At 44.1% G+C, this 19,126-nt stretch overlaps 1 protein-coding gene across 1 annotated transcript in view; it reads right to left on the bottom strand.

The window, feature by feature from the left end:
• Positions 1-19,126, bottom strand: part of LOC104687932 (LIM domain containing preferred translocation partner in lipoma) — a 334,159-nt gene that overhangs the window by 258,071 nt on the left and 56,962 nt on the right. The window contains 1 exon segment of the mRNA XM_039556675.1: positions 13,353-13,451. The gene's annotated coding sequence lies outside the window, so the exon portion shown is untranslated.

Below are 19,126 nucleotides of genomic sequence, written 5' to 3'. Positions count from 1 at the left end.
TGGGTCAAGCCTGGCATAGCCAACACCTTCCTTTATTTTACTCTGACAGCACAACTCACCACACCAAGCCAGAACAAGATGTTGCACCTGCAATTTTTCAGTGCTAAAATCCCAACAGCTCAGGAAGAGAATCAGCAGTGGAAACCAAGAATCCCATCCTCTCCTCCACGGAAGGATGTGAAGCCCTGCAACCTCACTCCAAGCTGCAAATTAAAAGTGCTTACAGCAGTCAATGGTTCAGTCTCGTTCTTCTACCACTGGTGACAGATGGTATGTGCTATTATTAAATCTTGATTTCCAGCTTATAATAGTAGTCGTATGAAACCTTCTGCACTAAGACAAAAATTCACTATTTTTATCTTGGGGAAAAAAGCAGAAGTCTTACAGTTAAGTAACTTTTCTCTTTTAACGATTTCTTTTAAAATTTTGTAGCATACTTCTCCTAATTGGAAACACACAAAAAATAGGATATGGCCTATTAGTTAAAGGTCAATGCACATTTAGCCACCTCTTTTGAAACTGACAGTATTGTCATGACAGCCATAAAAGCTGCTTTGAATTTTAGTTCCCTAGAAAGTAAATATAAGGAATCCCAAGGCTGTAACCACAAGTGCCACAGCTCTTAACACTGATGTCATATTCAGCTGAATGTGTGCTGCAAAAGTCAGGATGGTAAAAGCTTCAAACTCAGCTCATCTACAGGAAGGACACAGTAATCATCCCCCAGCCCATCGCCCCAGGCATGTTCCACAATGCCTTCATTTGGTGGAGCATTAACAGCAGAAGTGTTTTATCCCCAAGCATTTAGCGTGGGGCACTGTAGGGCTGGTGGGTCCATTCAGGGGGGCTGCTGCAACCAAGCATCTCACACTGCTGTACCTTGTACTTCAGTTTGCAACTGCTCCTTTCAATTCCAAATATCAAACAAACGTCCTTTTTTTTTTTTTTTACAAACTAGTTCAATTCATTTGTATCAATTTGTTTCTGTATCAATTATAGCCAGAGCATAGGGGGCTGACTTTCAGACCCTCTTCTACTGCATTAGATGTAAGGGGACAGTATAATTAATAGATGTCAGGCACAGTCCCCCTTGATGCATTGATTTCCTTCTACTTAGGAAACACTCAAGGAGAACATAATCACCCCTGGCTGTCAGGGGTCTTCATAAAATCCATAGGCTTGAATTCACAGGAACTGCTAATCATTTTGGATGCTGAGAAGGGGGAAGGCAGAGTCTGATCTTTGTAAAGCAGGGGAAATTTCTTACTAACTGCAACACCTGAGTGTACCTCAAAGGGAGCTTACAAGAACAGAAAAGCTTCCAGAGCAAGAGGCAACTCAGGAAAACCCTTTTGGTCCCAAGCTGCATCAAGGGAGATGGGAACACTCCCCCCGAGTTCAGAGCATCTGCATCTCTGAGACACCCAAACCAGGGATTGCTGCAGCCACCCCAGTTTACTCCCCCACTGTCACACCACATCACCTTTCCCTCACAGACAATATGGGTTTCATCAAGGTGTCTATATATAAAGTTGAACTTAAAGAAAAAACAACATTGTATGACTATTCACCTAGGTTATTTCCTTTTTAGGTTTAATTTTTCTGTCTCTTACATAAAGTCCACAAAAAAAAAAAAAGCTCAAGGTATTTGATTATTTCCACTACTCCGCAATTCTGCCCAGGAATGCACAGCTAACAAACCATGCAGGACCAGTATTTGTGCAAAGCTGGTTAAAATATCCTCATTTTGCAAATGCTATACATACCACACAAATAAAAAGCACAGAAAGAAGACAATCCACAAGTATATCAGGCAATCTTGCTGGATATTATGCTTACCTTTGCACAAGCAATAAAGCATTTTTCACTGTACACAGAGACTCAAGCCCAAAAATGCCTACCCAGAACTGTTCACTCTTACCTACCCCACAAGGCACAGGAGACCAATTCTACTTTAAAATAAAAAAATACCCTTTCTTCTATTTGCTGAGTCTCTCTGGAGACATCATGGCACTTTGGCAGGGCAGCATGTTTAATAAGAGAATATGGGGAGAGAAAGGTTCTCCAAGTAAGGAGATGTCAGTGCCATGCAGCCAGCACACTGCAAACATCGTATTTCAAACCAATATAAATTACAAATTATTACATCTCTCCCTTTAGAAGCCAGAAAACACCCCTTCTACAGTATTTTCCTTAAAATACTGCCCTATCTAGGCATCTAGACAATCCAGTGACCCGGTCTATGACACAGAGAGAGATGCACAGGGGAGAACAGACAGAAGTAAAAGCTGGTCTGAAGCAATGCCACATGCATGTGGTCCTGCACCAGCACCCATCAGAGCACACATCTGCTGGTAGTTCCACTCTGCAGCCTGCCACAGCTGAGTGCCTTTCCCACTGGAAACCTTTCCATGATGCTAATCTACTACAGAAGGAAAATCACTAGAGGAGGACACCCAATAGCTTCCAGCCAGAACACAACACGCCTTCAGCAAGACCTTTGATTTTCACAGGCACACACTGAAGTTCACAACAAAGAACAGCCTGTCTGTTGCATAACTAACCTTAGGCTGCATTAGATAAGTTGTGCCTTCTCACAGATCAACTGACCTTAAATAATGTCCCCAGTGTATTCAGAGCCAATAGGTTTCTCTTTTAGAGCTCAACTGACAGGTCTTCTCCTTCCAGCTATTTCTGCAGAAAGGCACACAAAGAAGATTTCAAGAGAAATCTCATGCTTACTGTTCCAAAAGCAGCTTTCCAGGCCAAAAATGAAGGCCAAGATCTCAGCTCCAGAGCTCCATCTCCCTTTGACGGCTTCTTGAGCACTTCACTGCAACAGTGCAAGTGAGAGCCTCGGCAGGACGGAACTGGGGTTGAAGCAGATGCTAACTGGAACACTCAGTCTATCTCTGGAAAGCTTGCTTCAGTTCTGCCACCGAGTCAAGACAGAAGGAAAACAGCCAGCCATGCCAATGAAACACTGCTTTGTATTCTGGGTAAGGCAAAACAAGGGTCTGGTGATGAGGAGCTCTCACATGTCAGGCAAGGGTCAGCAGCAAAGGCAAATTCCACCATGGCATTTCCGTTCTGTCGCCCAGCCCATTGCTGTGAGCGGATACAGCAGGATCTTTCATTGCTTGTCCAAAAATGGCATTTAACATAGCTGTGCAGCATCACCCCACTGCCACATTCCACTCCAGAGGTGGGATATCAGTCCCTACACAGAGCTAAAGTCACAGGCTACTGTGTAATGAGCTAAGATCTTTTAATATCATTTCTCCAGTCCCCATCCTGGGTACAAGATGATGCAGGAGCTCTGCAGTTGCCCCAGAGGTAGAAACACTTGGGAAGAGATGGAGACAGTGCCAAAGTAAGCAAGCCTCTGCACCCCTCCTGGCAGGTCATTTCATTGTCCACACAGATGTCTGTGCATTCCCTGTGATGTTTTAGAAGCAAAATGCTCTACAAAGCAGGGCCATATCCCTCTGGGAACACAGGTACCAAAGCAACTGCCCAATAAACCCATGGCAAAGGCAGAAGCACTAAAAGCCTGGCTGTTTTTTGACACCAGCTTAGCTGTCATTCAGACTTCTCGTGAGCATCAGTTTCATACTTAAAAATCAGGGCCCAGGGGGCTTCCCCTTTTGCTCCATTCATCCAGCTGATACAGACACAGCCCACATCCGCAATTCCCTGATCTTTTCCAGTGGAGCACATTAGGGCAGAAGCCCTGCCTCACCTCTTGCAATCAGCCAAGCTGGGCTTCATTGATAAGGCTGTGCCCTACAAAAGAGCTGTACTATTCCACATTCAGGACATCATTGCCTCTCACTGTAAGCACAATAACCCAGACTTGTGAGGGTTGCTCATGCCAGGGGAGGTCCACAGCTTCTGAGGAGCTTTCTAGTAAACCCAGCCTTGATGGCAAAGGAAAGGGCTCGCAGAGCAGAGTTACAGGAATCTATTCCTCCTGCATTAGTCAGCATATATGAATACATCCTCTTGCTTCATTAAACTTTAATTACAGTACATATGAATAGGCTTCGCCAGTTACTTAATCAAAGGGAGTCTGATTACAAGGTGTTCACATGAAAAGCTAGAAAGCAACATCCTTCCTAGCTTTTCTTTCAGATTTTTTTAGGCAACCCTTGTCGATTTCGCCAGGTCAGTTGACATTTTAGGGCTGCTGCAAAGAACGATGAAAAGCAGCCACAAAGAGTAAATAAAGCACTTTGAAGGGAAACAGGACACAGATCATTAGCCCTGAATTCCTCTTTATTATCCAGACAAAAATTAAATGCAAAATCCCAGAGCAGATGTTGCATTAGTGAGCTGATCAGTAGTGCTAAACACAAGGATGGCTTTGCTGCTGTGTATCATGCATGTGTGGGCTGGACTGTCTGGAGTTTCATTATTTTAAGTGTCCTTAAGTGTCTGAAACCACAGCAGATCTGAACCTATAAAAAAATCCTACTCATAAACTGGGATTTCCTCGGTAATCACATTCTCTGCAACACAGATGCTTATTTGTTCACACACACACTTTCCCTGGGGTTAGAGAAACTTTGCATGTACTTTCTTGCCTGCCTAGAACAGGACAACCATCTCCCAAACATCTTCCTCATTAAAACCACAAGCTGTATGACCAGATCCTCAACTTCCACAACATCCATACAGTTGATACAGCTTAAATTGACTTAGAGCAGTTTGCACTGGCTGAAAAACCTACCAGCAAAGCAACTCCAGTTGCAAGAGGCACAGCTGGGGATGGGAGCTCAGTGCCTGACTGCGTGAGAAATAAAAAGCAGCTATGTTGTTCCGCACAGCACTGTTTGCTAAGCAAATCAACAAAAACAACCAAAAACAAACAGACAAGGAAAAAAAACCCAAAACTTTCAGCAATTTAAAACTACAACAGACAACTTACTGGCCTGCTCCTGCACACTTGGTCAGAAGTGTATATATTCTGTACAGTGACAGGTTCTGGCAGCCAGGGACTGACACACTTTCAATGGCAATGTCCTAACATTAGAAAAATTTGGTCATAAGCTAAAACTGTTACAGAAATAGCATAGGATCATAAGTTACGAGCTGAGTCAGAACTCTATCTGCTACTTGACTTTTATACTATTTTATTCTTTTTTAAGAAAAAAAGCTCATCATGCTGTGGGGTTTTTTTAAAAACAGTTTCCTGCTGCCATCAGTTATGAAGAAGAATGAGCCTTTGTCGACGGGGAAGAAAGTAATTTAAACTAGCAAAAATCGATCTGCAAGGAAGCAAAGGACACAGATCCCCTCATATACCACAGCTCTGTGTGTAGTAAGTCCTTCACTAACACCACAGCCCCTCTGAGTGCCAGTTCTGGAGGGCAAGGGACTGCCTCTTTATCAGGTACATACAAGGACTCCTCTAGCAGAAGTCCAGGGATGTTGATGGGATTGTACACGGTAGTACAGTGCCCTAATTCCCAGGAATCCTGGGTGTACAATGCAGTCTCCTGCATAAAAGGATTTTATTTGCACTCTGTACTTGTAAATCACTGGTAAATAATTAACAGACAGCATAAGTATGTAACAGAACTGAGTCACAGGTGTTAGCAAAGGAAAACTGCTATAAATGGATATGTCACAGCAATAAGCCGCCTGTTCACCTGTTGGGTGCTGGAGGAATTAAACAACTTAGTTTTTGTAAATTAACCCCTGACGCCCAGAACCTTACTAGAAAGCCCATCCATATTCCTTCTCTGCTATTTATGACCATAACTTTTCCTCCTTTCACAGCTTGGACAGTCTTTAAATGAAGAAACAACTAAATGTCCCAGGCTTCTGATTGCTGGGTAGAGCCATGGGGTCACATGCGGGTCCATTCATACATTCCATGGAGGGAAGGGGAGATGGGAGCAAGAAGCCTTCCCCAGCATCCCACTGGGAGCTGCAGCAGCAGGAAAAGATTTCTCAAGTATGAACACAAAAACGTAGCACAGGAGGAGACCCACCCTTGTTCCACATCTCGTCTTTAGTTTCTCCCTCCTTCCTGCTGCCCCTCATGTCCCACAGGCTGTTTCTGCAAACAGTCCAGGAGATATAATTTTCCCTACACGTAGCAGGAAGGCAGAGGAACAGAAATCCTCCTGCCAAGCATGACACTGCAAAGAACTGCCATGAGGGCCCTCTCACTACTTAGATCACCAAAGACATTTGGCATCACAACATTTCAGCCCCCAATATGCAGCTGCTGGAAGGGCAGGAGGCAGAAGCCTGCTAAAACAACCAGGAATGGGGAAAGCACAAGTCCTGAGAGAAAAGCAAATGACTAAAAGCTGCTCAATCCAAGGCAGTGCACCGAGGAAAGTAAATCATCAGTGTCTCGCCATTCTTTGCTGCAGGGTCCCTCAGAAAACACACAGATCCTCTGCCTTGTCTGCAGTTCTGCCTGGAAACAAAACCCAAAAAGGACCTTTTCCAACAACAGCTTCAAAATGTTTAAGCTCATTTCACCATGTTTGGTTTGGTTTTGAATAGAGTAACATACAAGCAATGAATTCTTGATTTTTTTTTTTTTTTTTTCAAAGTACAGCTCCCATAAGCTAAAAAAGTAAATGGGAGTACTTTGCTTCCTGGGGTATGGAACTGGAACATTTTTCTAGCACCTAATAAAACATTGTTTGGTTGATACTAACCATTAAAATATGTGTTTCAAGTCATGTAATGTTCCCTGTGAAATTTGCCTTTTTGCTCCATGAAAAAAGGGGCACTGAAAGGAATCCTGCAGCCATAAGGATCTCACTTAATTCATGGAAGTATCATTTTAAAAGCCTCACAACATGATCAAAGCACTGCTGAGAACAGATGTTCCAGGCTTTACAAATTCCAGCATAAGTATTTTTTATGACATTTATCACTGCTAAATTCTTTCAGCCATTTTTTTCCCCTCAAGAGGCATGTAGGCACTTTCTTTCTCGGGGAGGACATGTTCACATGTGGACTGGTCTCTAGCCACAGACCCTCTCCTCCATAATGAGGAGAGCTGTGCAGTGTCCCCAGCAGTTACAGAGGTAGCCAGATTCCAGCAGAGCTGGGCATGGTGTTCCCCACTCCACAAGAGGAATTTAATGTAGGAATCGCTGTGTCAGTGCTCAGACCTTGTCCCTCAACCCTTCACACAGACCCTCTCACATAAAAGTCATTGCTCCACTACCCTGACACCAGAATGCAGCCTACAGACCCCTCCATAAGGTCTCTTTTTGTTACCAAGGCATACACTGTCATCATCCCTCAAGGCCACAGCAGGCCACCACTGCCTTGACAAGCTCTGAGTAACCTCATCCCACCTTAAAGCTAACCCTGCTTTGAGCCAGGAGCTGCACAAAAGAGCTGCATGACCCTTTCTGCAAAATGTTGGATGATTATAGATCTCAAGTAGAAGCCACAAAGAAATGCCCTTGGCCATGTCAACACCCCAAGAAAACACCTTCTCTGGTCCCTCAGCTCTTTCTGTGGATGTGGAACCCTCTGGCTGTGCACAAGAGCTAGAAGGGTGCTTCCCTGGCTGTAGTAGAAGATACTCAGTACTGCCCAGCTACAAGGCCAGATGCAATCAGGAGATGCTCAGGTGCCTTGGGGGCTACTAAAGCCAGATGAGCTAAGCCAGATGGAGGAATAATGGGGAGCTGCAGGACTGTGCAGGAACCTGCTTGTTCCTGAGACAGCAGCAATGAGTCCCCATTCCTAGAGGTGATCATGGAGGCAGAGAGCACATATTTCAACTGCAATTCAAATCACAGTCAAATTTCCACCAAAGAGCAAAGTTCCCAGAAAGTGTAGCTCTCCACAGTCAGTTTTCTGTGTATTCACAGTCTCAGGAGCATCACCAAGTTATATGTTGACAGAAAGTCTAAACACCATGCAGTGCTGGGCAGTTTCATGAGAGTGAGCTGTGTACCAACAGAAGACTCACAACTACCCCAGAATCTGAAACATACAATTTATCTCTGAATAACATAGGGTTTTTTACCCCTTTCAAAAAAAAGGGATCTGAAACAACCAGCTCCTTTCAAATTTCACACATTCACAGAAGAGGGTGTTTGTGAAGAGGACCCCACAAGCACATCACTTCTCTAATATGTGCCCAATTTAGTTTCACCTATCTCCATGTGCTCCCTTCCCAATTCCGACAACCTGCTTGCACATCCTGTTTCACTATGAACACAAGCTTCTTCCCTGGGGCAGCAGCACTGCCTTCATTTCTCCTCATGGCGAGCTTAGACAGCAGTCAAAATGGGAGCAAAAAAGCCAGACAAGTTTACCCTTCTTGCTTATCCAGACTGTGAGCCCAATCAAGGCATCACCAGGGCTGTGGCAGCTCTTCTCCCAGGGCTTTGGGTACCACCAAAATGACAGAGCAACAGGGCCACAGTTAAGTAATCCATCAAGAAGATGGGAGAGCAACCTCTGAAAAAGCAGCACGAGGCAAAGGAGGTCTCCCAGAACATGGAAAAATTAGGAAAACACATAGTAGGAGATAGGCACCAAGGTGGCAGTGACGGGGAGAGTGCTGAAGGTGAGCACAGATCTAGGGAACAAGGACAACAACTCAAGCAAAGGCTGAAAGATGTTGGAAGAGCAAACACAAGCAGAGAGAAGGTCTGTAAAAGGCCTCTACCAGCAAAGGAATCACAAGCAACCGTCTTCCTCTTGCCAATTCCATGTGCTTTTTTTGATGGACCTCTCAGTCTAAGGACTTCTTGTGTTGTTTAAAACTCATTTGCTTCTTCATTTATGAGGTACAACTTTGTATTTTAAATCCACATAGAAAATGTGCTGAAAATTTAAGCACTCACAAGAAATCTTGCCATGCTGTCAACGGGGACTCTGTATGTGCACAAGTGAGTGCTGGCACACAAACACACATGCATTCACACCTACACTGCAGCTTTTCAGGAAAAGGACTGTTCCCCTAAAAGTCCTCCAAGTGAGAAAAGAAATGGGGGAGTGTACAGCACTATCACAGCCAGGCCATGCTCCTCTGCTCCAACCTCAGAGACAACCAGCACTGACATCAAAGTCTGTTTTCGTGCAGGTCCTGTCCAGTCCCTCCCCTCATCTGTGGGAGCATCACCCCAACAGCTGCATTACATCCTGGGCTGCAGACACCTCTGGGGTGTGAGCCTGGGCCACCCCTGCCCTTGCACTGCCCCAGTGACAGTGCCATCAGCCACAGACAAAGGACAATATCTTCAGAGCTCGGGATGCAACGAGGGAAATTCAAAAGGGCGCTCCACTCAGCATCAGAACTTAACGGAATTGTTCTGCTGAGTTATTAACGTCACAGTCCTGCACCAGACCTGAGTTTGTTTTGCTATCTTGTCTTCCCAGTCCAAGTGAATTTGCTGGGTGATTTTAAGAAAGAGAAAAAGGCGGTGACCAATTTTGGGGCCTTCTGATTTAGACATTAAAAGAGAAAAAATATTCCTACATTGCTTCCCTCTTGTTTTTCTAAATAAAAATAATATATAGCCCTAACTGGATAATAAATATGCTCAAAAGCTGTCCTTAAGTAAAAGCTTTTGATAACAAATTGCCTGTGCTAACCGCTATTTTACTGTTGAATTTTTTATTGTTGCTTAAGCACTGCAATTATGCTAATAAGCCTGAGAGGATGGTACACTAAAGCATTGAATGTGACAGATATAATACTCAATAAAATGTTAATCTTACCTGAAAATTGGAATCAAACAGCCTTATTAGTATTTATGGATATGGCACCTCCAACATGTTTCTCTTAAGAGGAATATATATATGCAATAGATATTTCCAAATATACCCTACTATTTCTCATGCCTGCATAGAATTTAATTCCAGGTGGCTATTACCCCTGCTGCTAATTGCCAGTCCCTTTTGGAATAAGAAAAAAGAGTGTTGCCTTCTGGGACATGCAAAACTCCTGCACATTGGAGGGTCCTTCCTTTTGCCACCTGGAGGATGGCAGCTGTCTGCAGGGATGGGGACAGCTCTCCCCAGCTCTCGGCATGGCCACCAGGCTTGTGAGGGCACCACACAACAAAGGCTCTGCTCTGCCACCCTCTTACCTATTTTCCCCATGCCCTCTCCTTTTATGTGCAAGGCAGGTAAATCCAGCAAATGGTTCGGTTATTTACAGGTGCTGGAGAAATGACTTCTGAATTTTAAGATTCAGAAGACAAAAGACTAATTTATTAAAGACAAATTTATTTATTTTGCTCTTAAACTTCTCAGCCAATGCTGACAGGGAACGAGACCCACCTGCTTCACTGCAAGTTACAGCACTGCTGATTTGAGCTGTTGAGCTGTCGCAGGGTCTGGCATGGAGGTGCTGCTTTTTGCACCTCTATTTCACCACCTAGTCCCAGTCTGCTTTCTCAGTTGATGGCATAATTTTTTTCCCCACATGGAGGCTTTTTTTAGGGGGATTTTTTGGCCAAACTCATGGGTTTCAGACCCAGCCTCAAGGCTCCACTGACATGAACTTCCTGTAAATAAAATCCAAGTGGTCTTCAGCACCTTGACTTTCTCATCTACAGAAGGAAGAAAAACTAAACTCAGAAGAGCCACATGCTTCAGACAAAGTATATTTACATCCATGACCAGGCTCTAAAGAGACTGTACACAATGGACCGTGTAGCTTTCAAGTGCTGCAGGTTAATGCTTAAATAGCAGCTGCTGGCTTCCAGCTTCACTCCTTGTGCTGCTCCCACCCACAGGAGTCAATTCTGCTGACAGGACAGCAGAAACATCAATAACCACCATGATATTTCCTGAGAGTAAAGCAAAATTCTTACCACTGGATGCTGCAAGCTTCCATGGTGGAAAACATTAGGTAGGAGATATCTAGGAACTGTTCCCATGAATAGTCACAGCAGGGGAAACCCAACTGGCTTTCCATTGAAATCTGGGATTCCCAAAGGGCTCAGAGATCACAGCAGGTAATCCACAAGACACAACTCAAAACACCACAGGACACTCCTGGGCTCTCTTAAGCCACACTTGCAACCCACACTGGCTTGCACTGAGGGCAAGGATGGAGTGCAAGGATGGGAACAGGGTGGCTTTGCAGGACAGAGCTTAGAGCAGCTCCACAAACCCTCATTTGCATTGCAATGAGCACAGCACTTAGAAAAAAAAAAAATTCTGTTGCTAAATCAAAGGAAGCTACCAATTGACTGAACTGGCACCTCGAAGAGCCAGGAGATGCATCCAGGGCTCCTCCAAGCAAGCCCCAGCACGAGATGCCAGACACCAGATTTCAGGAGCAGACAACTTAACTGTGCCACACAGCTACAAAGTGCTGCAGGACCACATGGCATCCACTCCCTTAGAAGTGGCAGGACTCATCCCTGCCATGTTAAGTGAGTCTTGTCAGTATTTTCAACCCTGCAGGGAAATCTAGATTGAACTTTGGCATATTGCTTTCTTTTGCTAAGCAGCAACTCTCGAATGTTAACTCCAGTCCTGACAGGTGTATTTATGGACTATTCTTTGCAAATAATCTTACCCTGACCAGTCCGAAAGGTCAGAACCATAAAAAAGAATAACAATTAAAAAAAAAAAGCACAAGGCTGGAAAATCATCACTGCCATTGGTACAACCCCTCAACTTATTAACCGTCCTTGCAACAAGGTGAACTGCAAGGTCTTGGATTTATTTGATTGATCGAGATCAAAAGATCGGGGGGAACACAGTAAATTGTATCTTTCCACAAACGCACTTTGCTTTCAAGATTTGAGCAGATAGCTGCAGGAATTGAAAAGCTCAAAAGAAGGAGAAAGAAACCAGAAAAGAGAAAAAAAATTTAAAAAACATGTACAAAGGTGACTTCAGAAAGGCATCCCTTAGTTTCCTCTTGACACCATCTGCATTTCTTAGAGCTATTAGCAAGTTTCTTCCATGTCTCCATACCCCTGGGACACAACAGCTTATCTCTTCTAAGCAGAAGACGATAAGGAACAATAAGACAGTGGTATAACTTCAGGGGAGACACCAGTGTTTGCTGACATTATGGATGAAATGTAAATATTAGAGAAGCTAAAGTCCAACAACAGGTTGAAGAACTTCCCATTGAATTCCAGATGTCCTACAAGATAAGACAAGTATCTCACTGATCTTCTTAACCAGACCAAGCAGGACAAAGCACCTGAACCCCGCTGTCACTGTCCTCACATGATGGCTCAGAGGCTGGCTGAGTCCAGGCTCAATTTGTCATCAGCAGCTCCCAGGGAAGGGAGGAAGGAGGAAGAAGCAAGGGAACTAAAGGAGCAGCCGTCTTCAGGACATAATTTCAAGACCTAGCTGGTGAGCCAGCATTTTTAAACTCAGGAAAAGCCTGCTGTGTTTGCTGTCAAGACAAGACAAAGAAACACAATGGAGAACGAGAACAGAAGAGCAAGAGAAGAAAAATGAAACTCTCCACCACTTCACCAGCCCTGCAAACAGAGAGGAAAAGTAATCACTTGGTTCCTCTCTCTGTGTTCCACGTGATATTTGTGTCTTGCTCAGTATACCTATATTTGTAGCACTGCATTCTCATGTCACAATAAAACAGATGAGATTACACCCCTGAGAGTAAGAGTAAATCCCTTACACAGACCATGGAAGAGACCCAAACTCACAGAAGCTTACTACAAAGGAGCCAGAATTGATGCAACTTCCTGTTTTTACTACAAGTTTACACTGCATGCCAACAACAAAGGATTAAACCTCTTCTTTTCCTTGAGCCTATACTTCCCTCCAGAAGAACATCACCATTCAGGTAACAAAGACGCTGAGCACCAGTGTAAATTGCTGCTGCATCAATTCTTCACCAAGCCATGCAGCTCATTCTGCACAGATACACTCAGCTTTGCCTTTCACCTTATCAGCTTTGAATAAGGTTGTTACGATAAGAATTTCACACAATCCCATTTCTAATCATCACTGGGTTAGAAGGACTCTCCAGAAGTCACCTAGTCTATGTTTCCACCACATGGAAGGATCGGTTCTCCTAAAAGCAGGACTGCTACTGCTTTTCCAGCTTGTTCTTAAACCTCTCCATGACTGAAGCTGCCTAACCTCCTGCAGGGATCCACTCCATCACTCAGCTATCCTTAACACAGGAGATCATTCACTGACACCTCAGCTAAATTTCTCTTGCTGCAACCGAAGTTTATAATTTGTTTTATTTACAGTGGGCAGATTAGGTTTATTCCCTCTCTCCATGACACGTTCACTATTTCCAAAATTTACAAGTTGAGGCAGTGCTGCTTGTCCTCTCTTTGCCCATTCTGCTTCTGCTCACAGCACATTCTCAATCTGTGCACGAGTATGTCTTTCCTTACCCTGAGAGAGCAGGCACTTGGATATCACGAGGCTGTTTCAAGGGAAGACGCTCACCTCCAAAGGCTGATGCATTCAGGCACACCCAGTTACAAAGTACTCTGAAACAATAAAAATAAAAGATTTGTCTTCAGGATGGCAGGCAGAGTCCAGTCCAGGAGTAAAGGAAAAACCAGCAACTCTGAAGTACAATTTTCCTCACCCCATTATTTAACATGCAAACAGATTTTCAAAAGCACCATCACTGACTCTAGATATGTCATGCATCACCACTCAAAGCTGGACACATTTTCTCTGACAACCAGTGTAAGGGTTCGATAAATTTGTGTTCTAGGAAACAAAGTGTTCATGGACTTTGCAGAAAGTTCTGCCAAGCTATAAGCAATACCCAGCACACGTCAAAATCAGATGGCTCTGACTCCAAACCTTTGAGCTCTGTGACAGAGGACAAATTTTAAACTTTATTTACAGTGTCACTGAAACGAACAGAGGCAAGATTTCCAGTCTACTCAGAGATTTAAATGTGTGTAGATAGATCCAGAGGGTAAAAGTCAGTCCTGATGAATGGCTTTTGTATTCACAACATATTCCTTACCTCTTGATCTTCAGGGTGTTCTACCCAGCAAAATAAAATCTCTCATGAACCCAAGTGTTTGGTGACAATGTAAAAAGGTAAAGAAAGGATTTACATGAACAGTGTTCAGGAACACAGGGGAGAGTTCTGAATGACAAAAACATCCCAAATTTCATGAAAGATAACAAGCAACAAGGGAGAACAGCAATAATACATTTGCCATCCTACTTCTGGAGGGTCTCAGAAAAACAGAGTTAGATGGTAGCAGACAATTTGCAACAACAGCACCTTTCAGCAGTAGATCACCTTTTGCACCCCATCTCATCTAAATTCCTGTCTCCACTCAGCAGAAGCTGCTCCTGGCCCCAAAGGATCAAGTGGCTTTGTAAGAAATACTCTTTTTCCAATAGCTGAAGCCAAGAAACACTCGATTTGTCACCTACTGTGAAAACAAGATGCTTGTTGCACATCTAAGGATGTGTCAATGCAAGAACTCAGTGTCTTCTCTTTAGCATGGATCATCTATCTGACTGCCCCGTTGGCTACCGCACTTTGTCCATACCCAAGTTTCTGCTTGGGATGTTTCCTTTCATCCTGCCCAGCTGTCCTGGGCTTTTGCTTTCCTTCATCACTTGCAGTCTTAGCAATGCCAACACTTAGAGCCAACCAGTCCAACTGCTGTCAGCACAGGAAGGCGACACACCCCTGTTTAGTACTGATTGGATAACAGAAGTGCTGTTTCCAAGGCTAAATAAGAATACCTGCACCAATAACATCCCTAAAGCAGCACATAGTAGCTGAGGAGACTGAGCAATAAATGCCTGAAGGTGAAAAACTCAAAGTAATCTCAAAATGTATGTCGGACAACTGATAAAAGACTCTAAATGCATGCCCATCTTTAAGGGTGAAAGTAGCTCCAAGGACTTCAGCAAGATCACCTGCAGCATCAGACATGTTACCTCCCAAAACACTAGTGAGATAAGGATGTTTAGCAAGGGATAGAGATATGAGGAATGCTTCCACCAAGAAAATATACCCATTTCTACAGCTGAATTACAACAGCTGTTGAAAACCATGGAGTAGCAATGAATGGCAGCCCAGGACAGGGAGCCAAGACGACTACCACATGCAATTGAAACTGCCAAGGGATTAAGTTAGGTCAAATGTAATTACACAAATTGGATCCTGGCCAGAGTACTGGCTTATTTAAGAAAATTAAAAGAGGTGTTCAAAAGTTTCAGAGATTGAGTCCTCCTCCTGTTAATTATTTGGTGAGTCAGTGAAGTCTCAGTACTCTGGGAGGCCATCTGAAAAAGGGGAAAAAATGAGGCATAAACTTGAAAGGCATTAGAAGCGATTAGCAAAAGCCTTTGTTCTCCATGGCAATCCTGGCTGCACCAGTGCGTGAAAGCCTTTCATGTCCATGCTGGAAAGTGGTCTCAGTTCCTTTGATACTTCTGGGAGGAAGCGTTTAAATTTACAAATACCCCGCTGACAGAAGTTACAGACAACAGTCGAGGAACTTCTGCATAACCCAGCCAGATCATACCTGGCTCTCAGGCAGGCAATACTCCTGCTGGAGGGAGGAATGACAACAAGACACAAAGGAGTTCACTGACACCAGGAGCAATGTCCACTCTACATGCTAGCAGTGTATGAAAGCCAAGTCATGTCAAAAAGGAGGTTGCAGCCACGTGGGACAGTGGTTTCCTCCCCCTCATTCAGTTTTCAGAAGATGGAGAGCATGCAAGGCAGGCAATGGTAAGGAGACCAGAAAGGAAGCTTTGTGGTCTGGCAGCTGAGCATCACTTGGAAAGATTAGATTCTGTTTATCCCTCTGCCATAAACCTTCTGATGATAAGAGCAAAGTCACGTACATGAAATTTTCCCACATTTATTGCTGTGCCTTTTCTGGCTGAATAAAGATACAGAAGGACCATGTCCAGAAGAGAAAAGAACAAGCAGCAGGGACTGAGATTCTCTGTTCAACCCTTAATCAAGACTTGTACTGTAACCATGTACAGCACTACAAAACGCAAAGTGTTCTGAAAAAGCAGGCCTTGTAAGTCTCAGTTTTGGCACCTGAAAGAAGTAGATGCCTCAGCTACCTCTGCATCTGGAAGTCATCATTAGAGATACACTCATTGCTGTCTTTGAAGCAGTTGGATGCGACAGTAAAGGCAGTACGGAATTGGAGATTAACCTTTTTTGGGTAGCTTATTCAGTGCAATCTTCAAATGATGCACATGAAACAAACCATTTTTTGACTGACATGAAAAAAGCCAGAGAGATGAAATAACTATCTTCTCAACAAGTGCCGTACATGAGGCGTGTCAAGTGACATGGCTTCGTCTCACAGTGACAGCAGGTGAACACGCAACTGAAGCCTCTGCCATATTGATTTCATGTGCTTTTTTTTCCCTTTAACTTTTCATAAAACAAGCCAGGAAAAGGCAGACATTTCACAGCACAGATTGGTGCAATTTGTGCTAATGGCCCAAGCGTAGATGCAAGCAGCAGCTTGCTTCTCTTTGTGTGGAACAGTCAACAGGGACAAGTCTGGTGGGACAACTGCTACCATGGCACACCTTGCCCCAGCCCAGCAACACCTCCTCCTCCAGCAGCCTCACAACAAGCAGGGCAAGAACTAAGAACACAGGAAAAAGATCTCTGCTGTCTTGCCATGCTGTGCAAAATCCAGGGGCAAGCAAATGTGGAAAGAGGTTGCATTCTACGCTGACCACACACAAACTTTCTTTCTTCCAAAAGGTAGTCAAGTGCTTTTCCAGGTAGCAAAAGCACAAATGTCCTAAATTCCTCATCCCTGGCACTCCTGCAACAAGGTAATCACTCCCTGGGAGTCCTCAGGCAGCACACACATGACAAAGACATAGATTTCTTTTACAGATAGGAACAAAACAGCATGGCAGTTCTTCCTATTCTTTCCAAACACCTTCTAACCAGCCTCCTCTGAAGCAGACCCACTGCTTGCACTGGAAAGACCCACAAAAAAGGGCAGGTCAGAGCCAGAGCCACGACACTGCCAGTGCCACGTGTGGGCACCACCACACGTCAGGGAAAAGCACAGGGCTGATGTTACACATGCTACAAAAAAATAGATTTTTCAGCACAAAACGGGGCAGCCTGAAGGGTTTCATGCCAAAGAGGGACCTGCTGCCATGGTGGCCTGGGCATGCAGGGGGACATCCCCCTGTGGCAGCAGCAGTGATTAACCAATACTGATAATGGCCTCCAGTGCCTGAAACAAAGCACGAGGAAACAGCACAGTGAGGACTAATGCCAAGTGGCAATAAAGACAGAGGCAGGGCTGATGTTCAAAAAAGAATTTTTTTTTTTTTGCCTAGGTTACTTGTTTTTAAAAAAAAAAAGTTTCTGCATGCAGGGACATCCTGTTCACTATATTAAATTAAAGGGATGATTCAAGAGGGAACAGCTTTCAGCAGGCAGGGGGGAAAAAATCAATTTCAGGTTGCTATGGACAACTGGGCTGTCTCCTGTAAAACGGAATCAGATTCAGCTCTACAAACCTGAACACTAAACATTCCCTCAAATACAACACACTAAATTAATGAATACAATAAAATACAGACTTGTGTCATCTCCCAGGTTTTTTGGCTGAACGAAGGACATGCTCAAATCTGCTAACTGCCACTAAATACAGGACTGGAATTTGGCTCAGTGGTGACTTTCTGACTGCCAGTCCAACACTGACTGCTGCCTTACAGGGGCAAAGCTCTTTATAACAGCCGAACAAACCAGAGTGGCTCCCAGATTCACCTCTCTCTGGACCCTTCCATGTGCTCTGGGCTTGCAGCGGGATCTAAAACCATGTTCTGCTGATACAGGCTCCTGAAAAACTCAGCTAGAAAGGACAGCAAAAGCTCAGCCTGAGGCTTTCGAGCATGTCCTGGCTGATACTGGACAGAGGCAGTTTAACCTGCCCGCAGTCCTTGAATAGCCTGAACAGAAACAATGCCCTCTACCTGAGTAGCTGACCTATGGTCACAGCTGCCAGTAGGAACCTCACACGGAGGGACCCCTGAGGACAACATGGTGGCCATGGTCCAACAGGTGTCCCCTCCCCATGCTTTGCACTGGAATAATTTCAAACAGGTTTTAAGCACCTTCTCCACTCCCTGCAGGAAGAAAAGTCCTGGTGAGAGAGAATGGAGCAGAGATGAGGCATCTGATTCTGTGCCCTTTCCCAGTAGCTGTAAAGAAATCAAAGAAATCCATCTAGATCAATCTTTCCATCAAGGCAACAGGAAACATTCCCATCCCACGATACTGTAAGTCTTATGGAGCAGTTAACGATTTTCCAATGAAATGTGCCATCAAAATACAAGATTTTATTAGCAAAATCAATGATGTGTGCAGAGACAGTCCCTCGTGTGTCTTTAAAAAAAAAAAATCTATGAATAAACCTGACAGGAATAAGAACACTGTGCAATTATTACAGCTGTTTTACAGGATTCTCTAGTAATGACAGCCCATACTTCTGGTAAGACACCTTAAGGCAGTACCACAAAAAAAAAATATAAAAGGAACAGAAGCACAGCATTCCCCTACACTTGGAGTGTGCATTGTGTTTATTAAATTACATTTTTTTTCCCCAACAAGAAGATAACATCCTGGAAACAAAACCACCCCAACGCTTAAAGAAATATTTACCAGTCACCCGTCTTTTTCTCCTTCTCCACAAGTTCAGTGTTTCATTGCATGAGAAAAGCAACCAGTGGAAATTTACACCAATTTAAACCTAGCAGAAATGGAAGCAAGATAGAGAGGTTGTGACTTTTCAGCACCCACAAAACTCATGATGGTCCTAAACTATGCACACAGGTCAGGTACCTGCAGCATCCAAGAGCCTTCTGCAAGCAATACACCCATCTGAGGACACAGGAATGGAGTCCTACCAGCCTGCCAGGCTCCTGTTCTCAGCTGGCAGCTATCATCCACATCAAAACCATCATAAAGAACTCAGACAGTCAAAACATTAAGGCACCCCAAATCCAACACTCACCAAAGCCCACTACCCATTTTTTTTGTGGAGCTCTGGCTAATGCACAAGGAGCACCATTAAGTCGCATTTATAGCAAAATGCTCAAGACGCAGTTATGTGAAATGGTGCCAAAAAAAACACTTGACAGTTCTAACCCAAACCTATACACAAGAGCCTAA

This window comes from Corvus cornix, chromosome 9 (assembly GCF_000738735.6).
Source record: "Corvus cornix cornix isolate S_Up_H32 chromosome 9, ASM73873v5, whole genome shotgun sequence".
Classification (NCBI taxonomy): Eukaryota; Metazoa; Chordata; class Aves; order Passeriformes; family Corvidae; genus Corvus; species Corvus cornix.
The sequence above is the reverse complement of the archived record's forward strand: the minus strand, read 5'-3'. Positions and strand labels throughout refer to the sequence as shown.